The sequence below is a fragment of the Myotis yumanensis genome, unplaced genomic scaffold (assembly GCF_028538775.1).
Source record: "Myotis yumanensis isolate MYYU_CA2020_CCGP unplaced genomic scaffold, mMyoYum1.0.hap1 SCAF_4, whole genome shotgun sequence".
NCBI lineage: Eukaryota > Metazoa > Chordata > Mammalia > Chiroptera > Vespertilionidae > Myotis > Myotis yumanensis.
In genome coordinates this window covers 111,065,354-111,079,929 of record NW_027223755.1, presented here as the reverse complement: position 1 = coordinate 111,079,929, position 14,576 = coordinate 111,065,354, and the positions used below count along the sequence as shown (strand labels likewise).

Here is a 14,576-nt window from a genome sequence, read left to right as displayed (position 1 = left end):
AGAGATAAATGAAATGGAAATAAGAAACTTATCTGATATAAAGTTCAGAATAATGATGGTAAAAACACTCAACAGCATGAGAAAAGATATAGTAACTGTGAAAACAGAAATAAAGAATGACATAGCACAAATAAAGAACAGCACATTAGGGGAAGCTGAGGACCAAATCAATCAATTGAAAGACAGGGTTGAAAAAAAAATCACTCAATCAGAGAACCAAAAAGAAAAAACAATTTAAAAACAGGAGTACAGCTTAAGGGAGCTGTGGGAAAACATGAAAGGTAACAATATTCGAATAGCAGGTGTGCCAGAAGAGGCAGAAAGGGAGGAAGGGATAGAGAACATGTTTGAAGAAATAATGACAGAAAACTTCCCTAACCTGGTAAAGGAAAAAGCCACACACGTTCAGGAGGCACAGAGAACCTCCAAGCAAGAAGAATCCAAACCAGCCCATGCCCAGACACATCATAATTAAAATGCCAAAAATTAAAGACAAAGAGAGAACTTAAAGGCAGCAAGAGAAAAGCAAACTGTTACCTACAAAGTAGCTCCCATAAGGCTGACACCTGATTTCTCATCATAAATGCTACAGGCCAGAAGGGAATGGCATTAAGTACTCAAGGTAATGGAAAGCAAGGATCTGAAACCAAGGTTACTATATCCAGAAAGGCTATCATTCAAAATAGACGGTCAAACAAAGAGTTTCCCAGACAAAAAAAGGCTAAAGGAATACATCACCACCAATCCAGCATTACAAAAATACTAAAGGGACTGCTGTAATGAGATGAAGAAACAGAGAGAGAAACCTAAACATACATAATTAAAATGGAAATAAATAAGTACCTCTCAATAATAACCTTAAATGTAAATGGATTAAATGCTTCAAACAAAAGAAACAGGGTAGCTGAATTGATACAAAAACATGACCCAACTATATGTTGCCTACAAGAGACCCATCTCAAACCAAAAGACTCACTCAGGATGAGTGTGAAGGGATGGAAAAAAATTTTTCTATGCCAATGGAAAAGAAAAAAAAATCTAGAGTAGCAATACTTATATGTGACAAAATAGACTTCAAAATAAAGGCCATCACAAGAGACAACAAAGGTCACTACATAATAATAAATGGGTCAATCCAACAAAAGGATATAACCCTGATAAACATATATGCACCCAATATAGGAGCAACTAAATATATAAAAAAAAACCCTCTAGAGGACTTTAAGGAAGAGATCGACAACAATACAGTCATAGTAGGGAACTTTAATACTCCACTGACATCACTGGATAGATCTTCCAGACAAAAAATTAACAATGAAACAGTGACTCTAAAGGACACACTGGATCAGGTGGATTTAATTGACATAGAACATTTCACCCCAAAGCTGCAGAATATGCATTCTTCTCAAGTGCACATGGATCATTCACAAAAATAGACAACATGTTAGGACACAAAACAAGTCTCTACAAGTTCAAGAAGATTGAAATCATATCAAGCATCTTCTCAGACCACAGTGGAATGAAATTAGAAATCAATCACAGTAAAAACACCCCAAAACATCCAAACACATGGAGGCTAAATAGCATGTTATTAAACAATGAATGGGTTACCAATGAGATCAAGAAAGAAATCAAAAAGTTCCTGGAATCAAATGAATATGAACACACCACAACCCAAACTCTCTGAGACACAGCAAAAGCAGTCCTGAGAGGGAAGTTCATAGCACTACAGGCCTACCTCAAAAAAACAAAACAAAAAATTAGTAATAAACTATTTAACCCTACAACTTAAAGAGCTAGAAAGAGAACAACAAGAAAAGCCCAAAGTAAGGGGAAGGAAGGAAATAATAAAAATTAGAGCAGAAATAAATAACATAGATACTAAAAAAAAAAAAAAAAAAATCAATGAAACCAAGAGCTGGTTCTTTGAAAGGATAAACAAAATTGATGAACCATTAGCCAGATTCATCAAGAAACAAAAAGAGAGGACCCAAATAAGTAAAATCAGAAACGAAAGTGGAGAATAACCACTGACACCACAGAAACACAAAGGATTGTAAGAAAATGCCAACAAGCTGGACAATGTAAATGAAATGGAAAAATTCATAGAAAAATACAATATCCCAAAACTGAATCAGGAAGAATCAGAAAACCTGAATAGGCCAACAACTGATGAAATAGAAGCAGTAATAAAAAAAAAACTCCCAGCAAACAAAGGCCTGGGTGCAAATGGCTTCACAGGAGAGTTTTATCAAACATTCAAAGAAGAACTAACACCTATACCCCTCAAACTATTCCAAAAAATCCAAAAGGAAGGAACACGTCCAAGCTCTCTTTATGAGGCCAGCATTATCCTAATTCCAAAACCACATAAAGCCACTACTAAGAAAGAGAACTACAAGCCAATACCCCTGATGAACATAGATGCTAAAATCCTCAACAAAATATTAGCAAATCAGATCCAGCAACATATTAAAAAAATTACACACCATGCCAAGTGGGATTTATTCCAGGGATACAAGGCTGGTACAATATTCACAAATCAATAAACATGATACATCACATAAACAAATTGAAAGACAAAAATCATATGATCATATCAATAATACAGAAAAAGTATTCGACAAAATCAAACACCCATTTCTGATAAAAACTTTCAACAAAGTGGGAATAGAGGAGCTTATCTCAACATGATAAAGGTCATATATGACAAACCTACAGCCAACATCATCCTCACTGGGCAAAAACTAAAACCATTTCCCCTAAGGACAGGAACAAGACAGGGATGTCTGCTTTCACCACTTTTATTCAACACTAGAGGCCCGGTGCATGAAATTCATGCACTTGGGGGGGGAGGGGGCGGTCCCCTCTGCCTGGCTTGGGCCCTCTAGCAGTCCTGGAGCCCTCAGCCAGAACCCAGCAGCAAGCTAACCTACCGGTCAGAGTCTGCCCCCTGGTGGTCAGTACACGTCATAACAACTGGTTGACCAGTTGACTCTCTGCCCCCTGGTGGTCAGTGCACGTCATAGCGAGCAGTTTAGAAGCCTTAGCATATCATTAGCATATTATGCTTTGATTGGTTGAACAGATGACTGAACACTTAGCATATTAGGCTTTTATTATATAGAATAGTACTGGAAGTCCTGGCCACAGTAATCAGACAAGAAGAAAAAATAAAAGGCATCCAAATTGGAAAGGAGAAAGTAAAACTCTCATTATTTGCAGATGACATGATATTGTACATAGAAAATACTAAAGAATCCACCAAAAAACTACCACATTTAATAAATGAATTTGACAATGTAGCAGGATACAAAATCAACACCCAAAAATCAATGGCTTTTTATACACCAATAATGAGTTCTCAGAAAGAGAAATTAAACAAATAATTTTATTTACCAGTGCAAAAATAATTAAGATATTTAGGAATAAACTTAACCAAAGAGGTAAATGACTTGTACTCAGAAAACTATAGGACGTTGGAAAAAGAGATAGAAGAAGATATAAACAAGTGCAAGAATATTCCATGTTCATGGATTGGTAGAGTCAACATACTACCCAAGGCAATCTATAGATTCAATGCAATCCCTATTAAAATACCAATGCCATATTTCACAGATATAGAAGGACACTACAAAAATTTATATGGAACCAAAGAAAGACCCTGAATAGCTGCAGAAATCTTGAGAAAGAAGAACAAAGTTGCAGGGATCACAATACTAGATATCAGGTTATACTACAACGTCATTGTAATCAAAACAGCCTGGTACTGGCACAAGACCAGGCATATAGATCAATGGAACAGATCAGAGACTCAGAAATCGACCCAGGCCATTATGCTCAATTAATATTTGACAAAGGAGACAAGGATATACAATGGAGTCAAGACAGTCTCTTTAATAAAAGCTGGTTTGGCTCAGTGGATAGAGCATCAGCCTGTGGACTGAAGGGTCCTGGGTTTGATTCCAGTCAAGGGCACATGCCTGGGTTGTGGGCTCGATCCCTAGTGAGGGGTGTGCAGGATGATTCTCTCTCATCATTGATGTTTCTATCTCTCCCTCTCCCTTCCTCTGAAATCAATAAAAAGTATTTTTACAAAATAATGTTGGGTAAGTTGGATAGATACATGCAAAAAAAAAAAAAAATGAAACTAGACACCCAACTTACACCACACACAAGAATAAACTCAAAATGGATAAAAGACCTAAATGAAAGTCAGGAAACAATAAAAGTCCTAGAAGAAATCATAGGCAGCAAAATCTCAGATATCTCTCATAGCAGTATGTTTACAGATACATCTCCCAGGGCAAAGGAAGTTAAGGAGAAAATAAATGGGACTATATCAAAATAAAAAGCTTCTGCACAGCAAAAGAAACCATCAACAACACAAAAAGAGAGCCCACTGTATGGGAGAACATATTTGGCAATGATACATCTGATAAAGGGTTAATATCCAAAACATCTAAGGAAATCGTGCAACTTAATAAAAGTTTTTAATTGGAAGACCGTCAATCCAATTAAAAAATGATCAAAGGACCTAAATTTTCTCCAAAGTGGACATACAGATGGCCAAAAGACATATGAAAAAATGCTCAAAGTGGCCCTAGCAGGTTTGGCTTCGTGGATAGAGCGTTGGCCTGCGGACTGAAGGGTCCCAGGTTTGATTCTGGTCAGGGGCACCAGCCTGGGTTGCAGGCTCAGTCCCCAGTAGGGGGCATGCAGGAGGCAGCCAATCAATGATTCTCATCATTGATGTTTCTATCTCTCCCTCTCCTTTCCTCTCTAAAATTAATAGGAAAAAAATGCTCAAAGTCACTGACCATCAGAGAGATGCAAATTAAAATGACAATGAGGTATCACCTCACACCTGTCAGAATGGCTACCATCAACAAATCAACAAATGACAAGTGCTGGAGGGGATGTGGAGAAAAGGGAACCCTAGTACACTGCTGGTTTCTGGGTTGTGGGTAATAGAAATCAAGGCTGGCTAACTTTAGCAAAGAAGCAATTTGGGGGGAAGGAAGAAGTTTACAGAATGGAAGGTAAAATGGAAAGAATCAGGCCTCAGAAATGGAGAGCTAGGAAGCAGAAGGTACACCAGCTGGAAGTTTCTTCATGACCCTGCCGTTGAGCTAAGTCACCTGGTGTTCAGATTCAGACACCAGGACAGAGCCCTGATCGGCCGTGTTTGATTTTGTGCCCTCCCTCTTGGGGCTGTAATCGACAGTTTCCCTAGGACTGCAGAGAGGAACGTTCCCTCCAAGTAAAAATCAGAACTGGAAACAGCACATGGGGGAAAGGCTTCTGGAAAGACAACAACACCTTAGGAAGAGGAAAGGGCCCTGAAGAAACCTTTTCAAAACTAACCTGGAGGCTAATTCAAAGATTCATACTTGATAGGGAAATTGTTTTCAAAAATCATTTTTAATGAGTCTCACATCAAGTAAATTGCAGGCTTAAGTGCTTGATGAGTTTTCGAACATTTGCAGCACCCAGAGCTCCCTCAGGCCCCCTCCCCGCACGAGGTGACCTCTCTTTTGGTCTTTATCTTAGTAAAGACATTATATAGGATAAAGAATGATTAAGTTGCCCTAACCGGTTTGGCTCAGTGGATAGAGCGTCGGCCTGCGGACTGAAAGGTCCCGGGTTCGATTCCAGTCAAGGGCATGTACCTTGGTTGCGGGCACATCCCCAGTAGGGAGTGTGCAGGAGGCAGCTGATCGATGTTTCTCTCTCATCGATGTTTCTAACTCTCTATCCCTCTCCCTTCCTCTCTGTAAAAAATCAATAAAATATATTAAAAAAAAAAAAAAGAATGATTAAGTAAAAAGGAAACGAAAAGAATGTCCAGTTTAAGTTCATTATGCTCTTATCTGACAAATAACAGTCGTCTGGGTGGTTAGAGAACTAGTTTCCCAGTACAAATGTCAATGCTATTAAATTTCATAAGAAAAATGCTTAAGCATTTTGTCAGGAACGTTAATTTCTTTCCAGAAGGAGATTCCTGTAGTAAGATTTGGCCTCAGACCAGGTCTGGGGTGATTTTCCTTTTACAGGGACAAGAGACTGAAGAATGGAGGGGATCCGGGACTGAGCCCCCATGCCCACCCTCGCTGCCCACAGCCGGCGGCTTATGATACGCAGACTCTTCACTTGACATTCCTAGATTGGGGTTGGGGGACCAGTGGTCAGTGTTTGATTGGTGGTGTTTGCTGTCCTCCTCCTCCACCTGTCCCAGGGGCAGAGAAGTGGACACACCAAGGGCTAGCAGGATTTCAGCCCTTCCCCCCGCCCCTAAAGCTGCTGGGAGCCTGTGGGTCCAGGAGTTCTGATACAACTTTCTGCTTCTCCTGCTCATTCGTTTCTCATCTGAGTGTCACCAGACAGCTGTGTGAAAGAAGAACAAAGTTCAGTGACTTTGAGCATTTTTTTACATGTCTCTTGGCCATCTGTATGTCCACTTTGGAGAAGTGTCTATTTAGGTACTTTGCTCATTTTTTAATTGTGATTGTTTGACGTTCAATTAAAGTTGAGCCCTATTACACAGCTGTCTGGTAATTACAGAGCTTGGAAGACTGTAAGAAACTCCTTGTTAAGTATCCCATTCAGTATGTATTAGTAGGGACAGACCTGAATTGCTCTAGAACAGTGGTTCTCAACCTTCTGGCCCTTTAAATACAGTTCCTCATGTTGTGACCCAACCATAAAATTATTTTCATTGTTACTTCATAACTGTAATGTTGCTACTGTTATGTAAATATCAGATATGCAGGATGGTCTTAGGCGACCCCTGTGAAAGGGTCGTTCGACCGCCAAAGGGGTCGAGATCCACAGGTTGAGAACCGCTGCTCTAGAATGTTCTGGCAGAAATAGCTCTAGTGTCAAGGGGTCATTGGTTACAATTGACAGCTACCAGGTAGCACTAGCTTTAGCATCAAAGAGGAATGTATTACAATGATAAAGGGATGTCTGCAAGAATGTGAATCCCACTGAGCCCTGGGAAGGGTTTTGAGCAAGGAGCCAGAAAACCATTTGATTTATTTGATTCTGATCTTTTCATTTTATATCACCTTCTTTCTCCAGTGGGCTTTCTCTCCTTCTCCAATCCCTCTCACAGACTGTGGCCACCCCAAGTTCCCCTTTCTCCCTTGTTCCAGTCAGTCTCAGAGACTAATTCCAACAAAACAGTCAAATTAACAAATCAGGAATTTATGATGTCTCAGTTCAGATTCTCAAAAGAGCATCTGATTGGTCAAACCTGAGTTCTCCGTCTTCCTCGGGCCATGGTGCGGAGGCAGGAATGCACCCACTCCCAGCTGGTCAGGAACTCTTAGAAAATGGGATTAGGCAGAGACTCCAGCAACTGTTTTTCACTATGGAGGTATTTCCTTTTAGAAAGCCCAGCATACAACTCACAAACAAATACAGTCCTTCGGGTCCTGAAACACCAGGACTAGATCAATGCCTCTATTGACCTCAAGGACCGGTCCTCATTTAGCTTTAACCACCCCCGCCACCCCCCTCCCCCCGTGCCTGGCAGGTATCCCCAATACATGGCTGCTTCTGTACTTAAAAAAATTCCTTTAAAAGCAACAAACTCTCCTAATACAGTGAAATCTTTGCATATCAACACTTATGTAAAGGTTAATGGAGAAATAAAACAGCTCAAAGAGGAACTGAAGAGGAGAAATATGGAATGCCCAAATGTTAGGGTGTGTGCCAACTGGTTATTAACCAGAAACTTGAATGTAACACCTTCTCGTTCTTTTTTTATTATTTTATTTTTCTTGCATATAACAGCTGACTATAAACAACTTAAATGTCCATTTTCATGGCATGGAATAAATTGGATCTGTATGTGTCATAATAGACCTCAGAAACATAATGTTGGAGTAGAAAAACAAGATGCAGGATGACATTGGTGCAATATAGTAATATTTATATTAAGGAAAAACATATAAAAGACCATACTATACATTGTTCATGGGTATATATACAAATATATATATATATATATATTTTTGTATATATATATATATATATATATATATATATATATGTATAGGACATGGATTGGAAGGACACACATCAAATTCATGATAATAGTTATAACCAGGGGAGGATGCTGGGGAAGGGGTCTTTTTATTTGTAATGGTCTAATATTTTTCATGGAGTTTTAAAAGGACAACATATTCATACCATTCCCTATGTCACTTTTAATAAAGAGTACAGTATAGGAAAATAATTGGTGGTGAGACTATGGATGATTATTTTTGTATTTTTTCTGTATTTTAAATAACTATATACATCAACATGGATAGGTATATTAAAATAATAGAAGGGTGAAAAACTAGTTAATTGCAGATAATGGTATGAAAATATTTATGTAAAAACCCATACTCAATAAAAACAAAACATCTATTTTCTACAGATACATCCATATACCCATATGAATATACCCATGTGAATTCACAGCAAAAGACACAAAAGGACATATAAGCTGATAATAATGGTTACCTCTTCGGAGGGGCATAAAGTTTTAATATTCTGCAATAATTCACGCATTAATTGTGCCAGACCTTTGCGCCCCTGGGAGTGTGAGGGGGAGGAGGCCGGTTACTGCCGAATCCATCGTTCCTCCTGAGATTCCTACCCGAGCCTGGGTTAACCGAAGGTCTCCTGGTTAAACGCCCACTCAGAACAGATTCTTAACCTGCTTTACGCTCTAAAACCCATTTGGAACAAGTCTGGGTTTAAATATCTGAGCAGATATTTTAACTACATGGCATATTCCCAGAACAGAAATTTCTGGATCATATGGTAATTATGTTTTTAATATTTGAGGAATGCCATGTTGTTTTCCACAGTTTTTCTAAATGTTTCTTTTACGATCAGATAAATATACATTATAGTAAAATTGCATTGCACTTTCTTATAAATGTATTTAGCAGTCCTCTGGGAGGGACCTGGCACATCTGGGTAGCGTGGCCGAGCGGTCTAAGGCGCTGGATTAAGGCTCCAGTCTCTTCGGGGGCGTGGGTTCGAATCCCACCGCTGCCAGGAGTCCATCTTTTGCCCCTAGTCACGGGGCTGTTTTGCGCAGTTTGGAGGGTGCTAAAGCGCCCCCTGCCGCCAGGCGTTGCTGGGGCCGCGGAATGCGGCGGCGACGCGGGGCGGCCCCAGCGCGCAGGGCGGGGCATTGTGGGTAAGAGGAAGTGGAAGCCCTGCCCGCTCCCCCCACGTGTCCGCCGGAGTTTCTCCAGCAACAACATGGCCGCCGCCTGAGCCGAGAGCCGGGCGCCGCCACCCTGCAGACCTCGGGACCCTGAGCCGCCGCCGCCGCCCGCGCGGCCCCGTCGAGGTGAGTGCGGAGGGCCCGCGCCCGCGCGTGAGCTGCCCTCGCGGCGGGGCCCGGCCTGGGCCGCTGAGGAGCCGGGAGGCCGCGCTGCGCCCACGGGCCGGGGCCGCCGGGGCCGGGCGGGGGGTCGCAGCCTGCTTCGGGGGACCCCGCCGGCCGCGCTCTCCGACCTCCGCCCGAGAGTCGGAGGCCGCGGCCGCCGGTGACTCAGGGCCCAGCCGCCTGGCGCGTCCTCCCGAGCCTCCTGCCGGAGCGCCTGTCCGGAGGCGGCCGGAGTCCCGCCGGCGTGGCGTGGCTGCGTGGGGGCCTGGCCGCCGCGAGGGGGGCGAAACCCATTGGGCCGAGCGGCTCGGGACCGCGGCCCGCCCGGAGGGCAGCGGGAGGGCACCGGTCTGCCAGCCGGGAGCCGGCCCGGCCTCCGCGCTCTCTCGGGCCGTGGCCGGCGTTCACGGGGCCCGCGGTGACCGGTCGGTGAGCGTCGCCCAGCCCGTCAGGGTAGCCGGCCGCCTGCCCTGTGCTCCCGTTGGCGCCGGGGCAGGAAGCGAGGTGTCAGCAGCGGCCCGGTTCTCACCTGTGAAATGGGCTCACGGACCTCCCTGCCCCGGGGTGGGAGGCCGACCCTCCGGCGAGGGGAGAAAACATGGCCCGAGTGGAGATGGACGCCCAGGGCACGCTCCTCCCGGGGTTCAGCCCGCGGCGCGTCCTCGGAGGCCTGTGCTTCTCCCCGTCTCGGGGGTGAAAAGGGTGGCGGCCCCGGCCCCTCGCGGGTCCCGCGGCCGCGGCGCTGAGCGGCAGACGTGGGGCTTGAACCTGCGCCGCGCGGCGCCGGAGTCCGGGCCCTTGCCCGCTGCGCCGTCCTGCCGGCTCCTCGGAGGGAGCGGGGCCGGAGCTAAGGATGCGAAGGCGCTTTGACATCGGCCGGAGCGGGCTCTGTCCGGGCTGCCGTCCCCCAGCGCCGTGACCTTGCAAGTTATTCCCTCTCTGAGCCTCGGTCCCCGCGTTTCCTATTTGGAGACGATGAATCTTGACTTCGGAGATGAAATGAGAATAGATGTGAAGTCCTCAGAGAAGGGGCTGATGCTCATTTAGGGCTAATTCTTCAAAAGAATTTTTTTGATTGATTGGTATTAGAGAAGGGGGCAGGAGGGAGGGAGGGGAAGAAAAAAACGTGGATTTGTTGTTCCACTTAGGCGTGCGTTCATTGGTTCATTCTTGTACGTGACCTGGCGGATGGGGACCAGGCTCTCACCAGCTGAGACCAGCTCCCTGGCCAGGCCCTGCTGCTTGTCCCCCCGGGCCAACGCTGCCTTCGCCTTCAACGGTGGAAACCCGTGACTCGGAAAAGGGAGCCGCCTTGCTCAGGGGCATAGAGCCAGCTAGAAGCCGGGCCTTGGGACTTGCCCCGGGGCTCTTTCCCCTGCACTCCATTCATTGTCTTCTGTCCCCGGAGACCGCTCTCCTCCCTCCAGCGGCTGGAGAGCTCTTGAGATTGCTTCTGCTTTTCTGATTGGCTGGCAGGTTGGATTGGGTGCAGCATAGGTACACCCAGCCCACCTTCAGGTGCTCCTCTGCTCTGTCCCTCTCCTCCACCTGGTGTCCCTGTCCCTTTCACTGTGGGGACGCTTCCTGCGCCCAAGGCCGTGGAGCCACTGCCACGGCGCCCTTCCCTGCTGAGGCCCTGGGTGGCCACTGCTGATGTGGCACAGCTTGGCTTTCCTGGTGGCCGGAAGCCTGCTCCCTCCTGGGCCACAGCCTGTCTGTTCTCATGCGCACAGGAGTCCCGCCCTCGGGCTGGGCTGAGTTAGGCTCGCTGGGTTGAAGTTTTATGACCACCTGATTCCATGTGCTCATTCACTCACTCATTCTTTGTACTATATTGTGTATACTTCATGCCAGGCACTGTTCTAGGTGTTGAGAGATCAGTGTAAATTGAGAGATAGAAAGAATAATCCCGTTCACAACTTGATTAAATAAATGTAATTATCTTCACTTGCTGGTTGAAGCACTCAGTGGCCCTGATGGAGCTTAGACTCTAGTGCAGCGGTTCTCAACCTATGGGTCGTGACCCCTTTGGCAGTCGAACGACCCTTTCACAGGGGTCGCCTAAGACCATCCTGCATATCAGATATTTACATTATGATTCATAACAGTAGCAACATTACAGTTATGAAGTAGCAACAAAAATAATTTTATGGTTGGTTCACAATATGAGGAACTGTATTTAAAGGGCCAGAAGGTTGAGAACCACTGCAGTGCAAATGTAGACAACACAAGCAAATAGACGAAGTAGTTCCAGGTTGTGGGAAAAACCACAAAGGAAATAGAACAGGGAGAGGTGGTAATGACCAGGAAGGGATTTGGGGTGGGGATGCTTTAAGATGGGGTGGGGTGGTCAGAGAACCCAGCTTCTCCTGGAAGGGGTGGTGGTGATATCTAATGAAAAGGAGCCAGGCCTGAGAAGACCCGGGAATACATGATGTGCAAAGGTCCTGAGGCAGGCTGGGCTGGCAGGTCCAGCGAGTGGATGATGAAAGGCAGGGGCTGTGGAAGGAAGTTTGGATTTTGTTCTGTGTGACAGTTAAGGGTTGTCAGCAGGAGGAGGATGTGATTTACAAGGACAGCTCTGGCTGTTTCTAGGAGAATTGGAGGCAGGAAGGAGGGGCTACAGGAAAATTTGCTGAAGCAGTACTCTTCAAATTGCAGGTCAAGACCAAATATTAGAGGGATGTAACATCAACTTGGGATATTAACCAGCATTTTTTAAAATTTTGCTTTTTTGTTTGTTTGTTAATCCTCACCAGAGGATTTTTCTTCATTGATTTTTATAGATAAGGAGGAAGGGAGAAAGAAACATCAATGTGAGAGAGACACATTAATTGGTTGCCTCCACACTTGTCCTGACCAGGCCGGTGATCGAACCTGCCATTGACAGAGAATCTAACTGAGACGCTTGGGTACTGGGGCCAATACTCTGACCGCTGACCCACATCGGCCAGCATTTTTCATTTTAATGAGCGAGGGTAGAGAGCATCTCTGCCTCACATAGAGTAGACAATTATGGTTGTGAAACCTTGTTTTTATGTGATTGTATCTTCTGGGTTGTTAATATGAAATGGATTTTTAAAAAATTCTTGTTGAAAGTTTTACATATGTCTCCTTTTTCCCCATTGACCTCTCCCAACCAGCTCCCCTCTCCTCCCCCAGCACATGGCCCTACCCCCTTACTATCTGTGTCCATTGGTCATGCTCATATGCATGGATATAAGTCCTTTGGTTGATCTCTTATCCCCACCCCCACCACCCCAATGGATTTCTTACTGTGGGTCTTAGGCTGAAAACTGAAAGCCACTGAGTTGGATGGGATGGTGGGTAACAGGAGGTGAAAACCCCTGTTTTTCTTTTTAATCTTCACCTGAGGATATGTTTCTGTTGATTTTTAGAGAGAGTGGAAGAGAGAGGGAACGACAGAGAAATATCACTGTGAGAGAAACACATTTATTGGTTTCTCCTGCATGAGCCCTGACCAGTGTCCGGGCCGGGGAGGAGCCTGCAACCAAGGTATGTGCCCTTGACCAAATTCTAACCTGGAACCCTTTGGTCCGCAGGCAAACACTGTCCACTGAGCCAAACCGGCCAGGGCGAAAACCCCTGTTCTGATCCAGTCAGATGTCCTGCCTGGAGGGAGGAGCTCCTCTGACTAGGGAGGGGTCCGCAGAGCCCAACAATGGCGGAGAAAGCCTGTGATTGGGAAGGATTGCATCTTGAGAGCTGCCCAGGCCACACCCAGGAGTCCCAGTTTCTCAGGTGTCCACAGAGCCAGCTGGAGAGGAAGGAGATGCTTGCCATCTGTGGCACCTGGCAGCTAGTGCAGACAAGTGGGGTCTTTGGTTCTCCCATCCAGACCCTCTGTCTGGTCTTAGAAGGCACCTAAAGCTGTGCATTTGGGGCTACTGGTTTTCACTCGTCTTCCTTTTCCAACTTGTCACAGTGGCCTGTTTCCCTCTTGTCTGGCTTTTTACCCCACCAAGATCGACCTCTACTCAGAAGCTCTTGGGAGCTCCTTATTGAGTAACATCCCTGTGATTCGTTTATTTAGACAACAAATATGTGTGGAGTGCCCTTGACTGGCATCTAACCCAAGACCTTTCCGTCTGTGGGGCTGGCCCTGTATCCACTGAGCCAAACCAGCTAGGGCTGTTTCTTTTAAAATATATATTTTTGTTTAAATTTTTTTATTGATTTCAGAGAGGAAGGGAGAGAGAGAGAGAGAGAGAGAAACATCAATGATGACAGAGAATCATTGATTGGCTGCCTCCTGCATGCCCCCCACTGGGGATCGAGCCCGCAGCCCGGGCATGTGCCCTTGACTGGAATCGAACCTGGGACCCTTCAGTCCACAGGCTGATGCTTCATCCACCGAGACAAACTGGCTAGCGCCTGGCCAGGCTTTAATATATTTTTTATTGAATTCAGAAAGGAAGGGACATGGAGAGAGAGAAATAGTAATGGTAAAAGGGAATCATTGATTGGCTGCCTCCAGCACACCCCCTTGTGGGGATTGAGGCTACCGCCTGAGCATGTGCCCTGACCAGCAATCAAACTGAACTGGTTCTTAGGTCGACACTCAACCACTGAACCACACTGGCCAGGTGTATATATCTTTTTGAATTAGTGTTTCGAATTTCTTTGGATAAATACACAGAAGGTGGGATTGCTGAGTCATAAGGTAATTCTATTTTCAATTTTTTTAGGGTAAAGGGCCTCCAAACTGGTCTTCATAGTGGCTGTGCCAATTTGCAGTGCCATCAGCAGTGCATGAGGGTTCCCTTTTCTCCACATCCTGGCCAACACTTAATTGTTGATTTATTGGTGACAGCCATTCTCATTGGTCTGAAGTGCATTCTCATTGTGGTTTTAATTTGCATTTCTCTGATAATCAGTCACATTGAGTATCCTTTCATGAGTCTATTGGCTATTTGTATGTCCTCTTTGGAGAAATGTCTATTCAGTTACTCTGCCCATATTTTTTTTTAATTCGGTTTGTTTGTTTGAATTCTAGTTTGTTTGGTTTTTTATTTTTTTAAATCTTTATTGTTGAAAGTATCCCATATGTCCCTCTTTCTCCCCCCATTGACCTCTTCTAGCCTTCCCCTGTCCCTCACCCTGTTTGTTTTTTGGTATTAAGTTTGTATGAGTTCTTTTTTTATTTTTTACACCA

General features: G+C 44.9%; 1 protein-coding gene and 1 non-coding gene across 3 annotated transcripts in view; both read left to right on the top strand.

Annotated features, from left to right (window-relative positions):
* Positions 1–8,978: 8,978 nt before the first annotated feature.
* TRNAL-AAG (transfer RNA leucine (anticodon AAG)) lies at positions 8,979–9,060 on the top strand. The gene has a single exon. It is a non-coding gene; the product is annotated as a tRNA-Leu (tRNA).
* A 186-nt stretch (positions 9,061–9,246) lies between these two features.
* The window catches only part of POLR3E (RNA polymerase III subunit E), a 42,887-nt gene continuing 37,557 nt past the window's right edge, over positions 9,247–14,576 (top strand). The window contains exons 1-2 of one of the 2 annotated variants that reach the window (XM_070413693.1): positions 9,247–9,361; positions 12,799–12,916. The gene's annotated coding sequence lies outside the window, so the exon portion shown is untranslated. The remainder of the gene's footprint in view (positions 9,362–12,798; positions 12,917–14,576) is intronic. The other variant, XM_070413692.1, reaches the window with a different exon arrangement.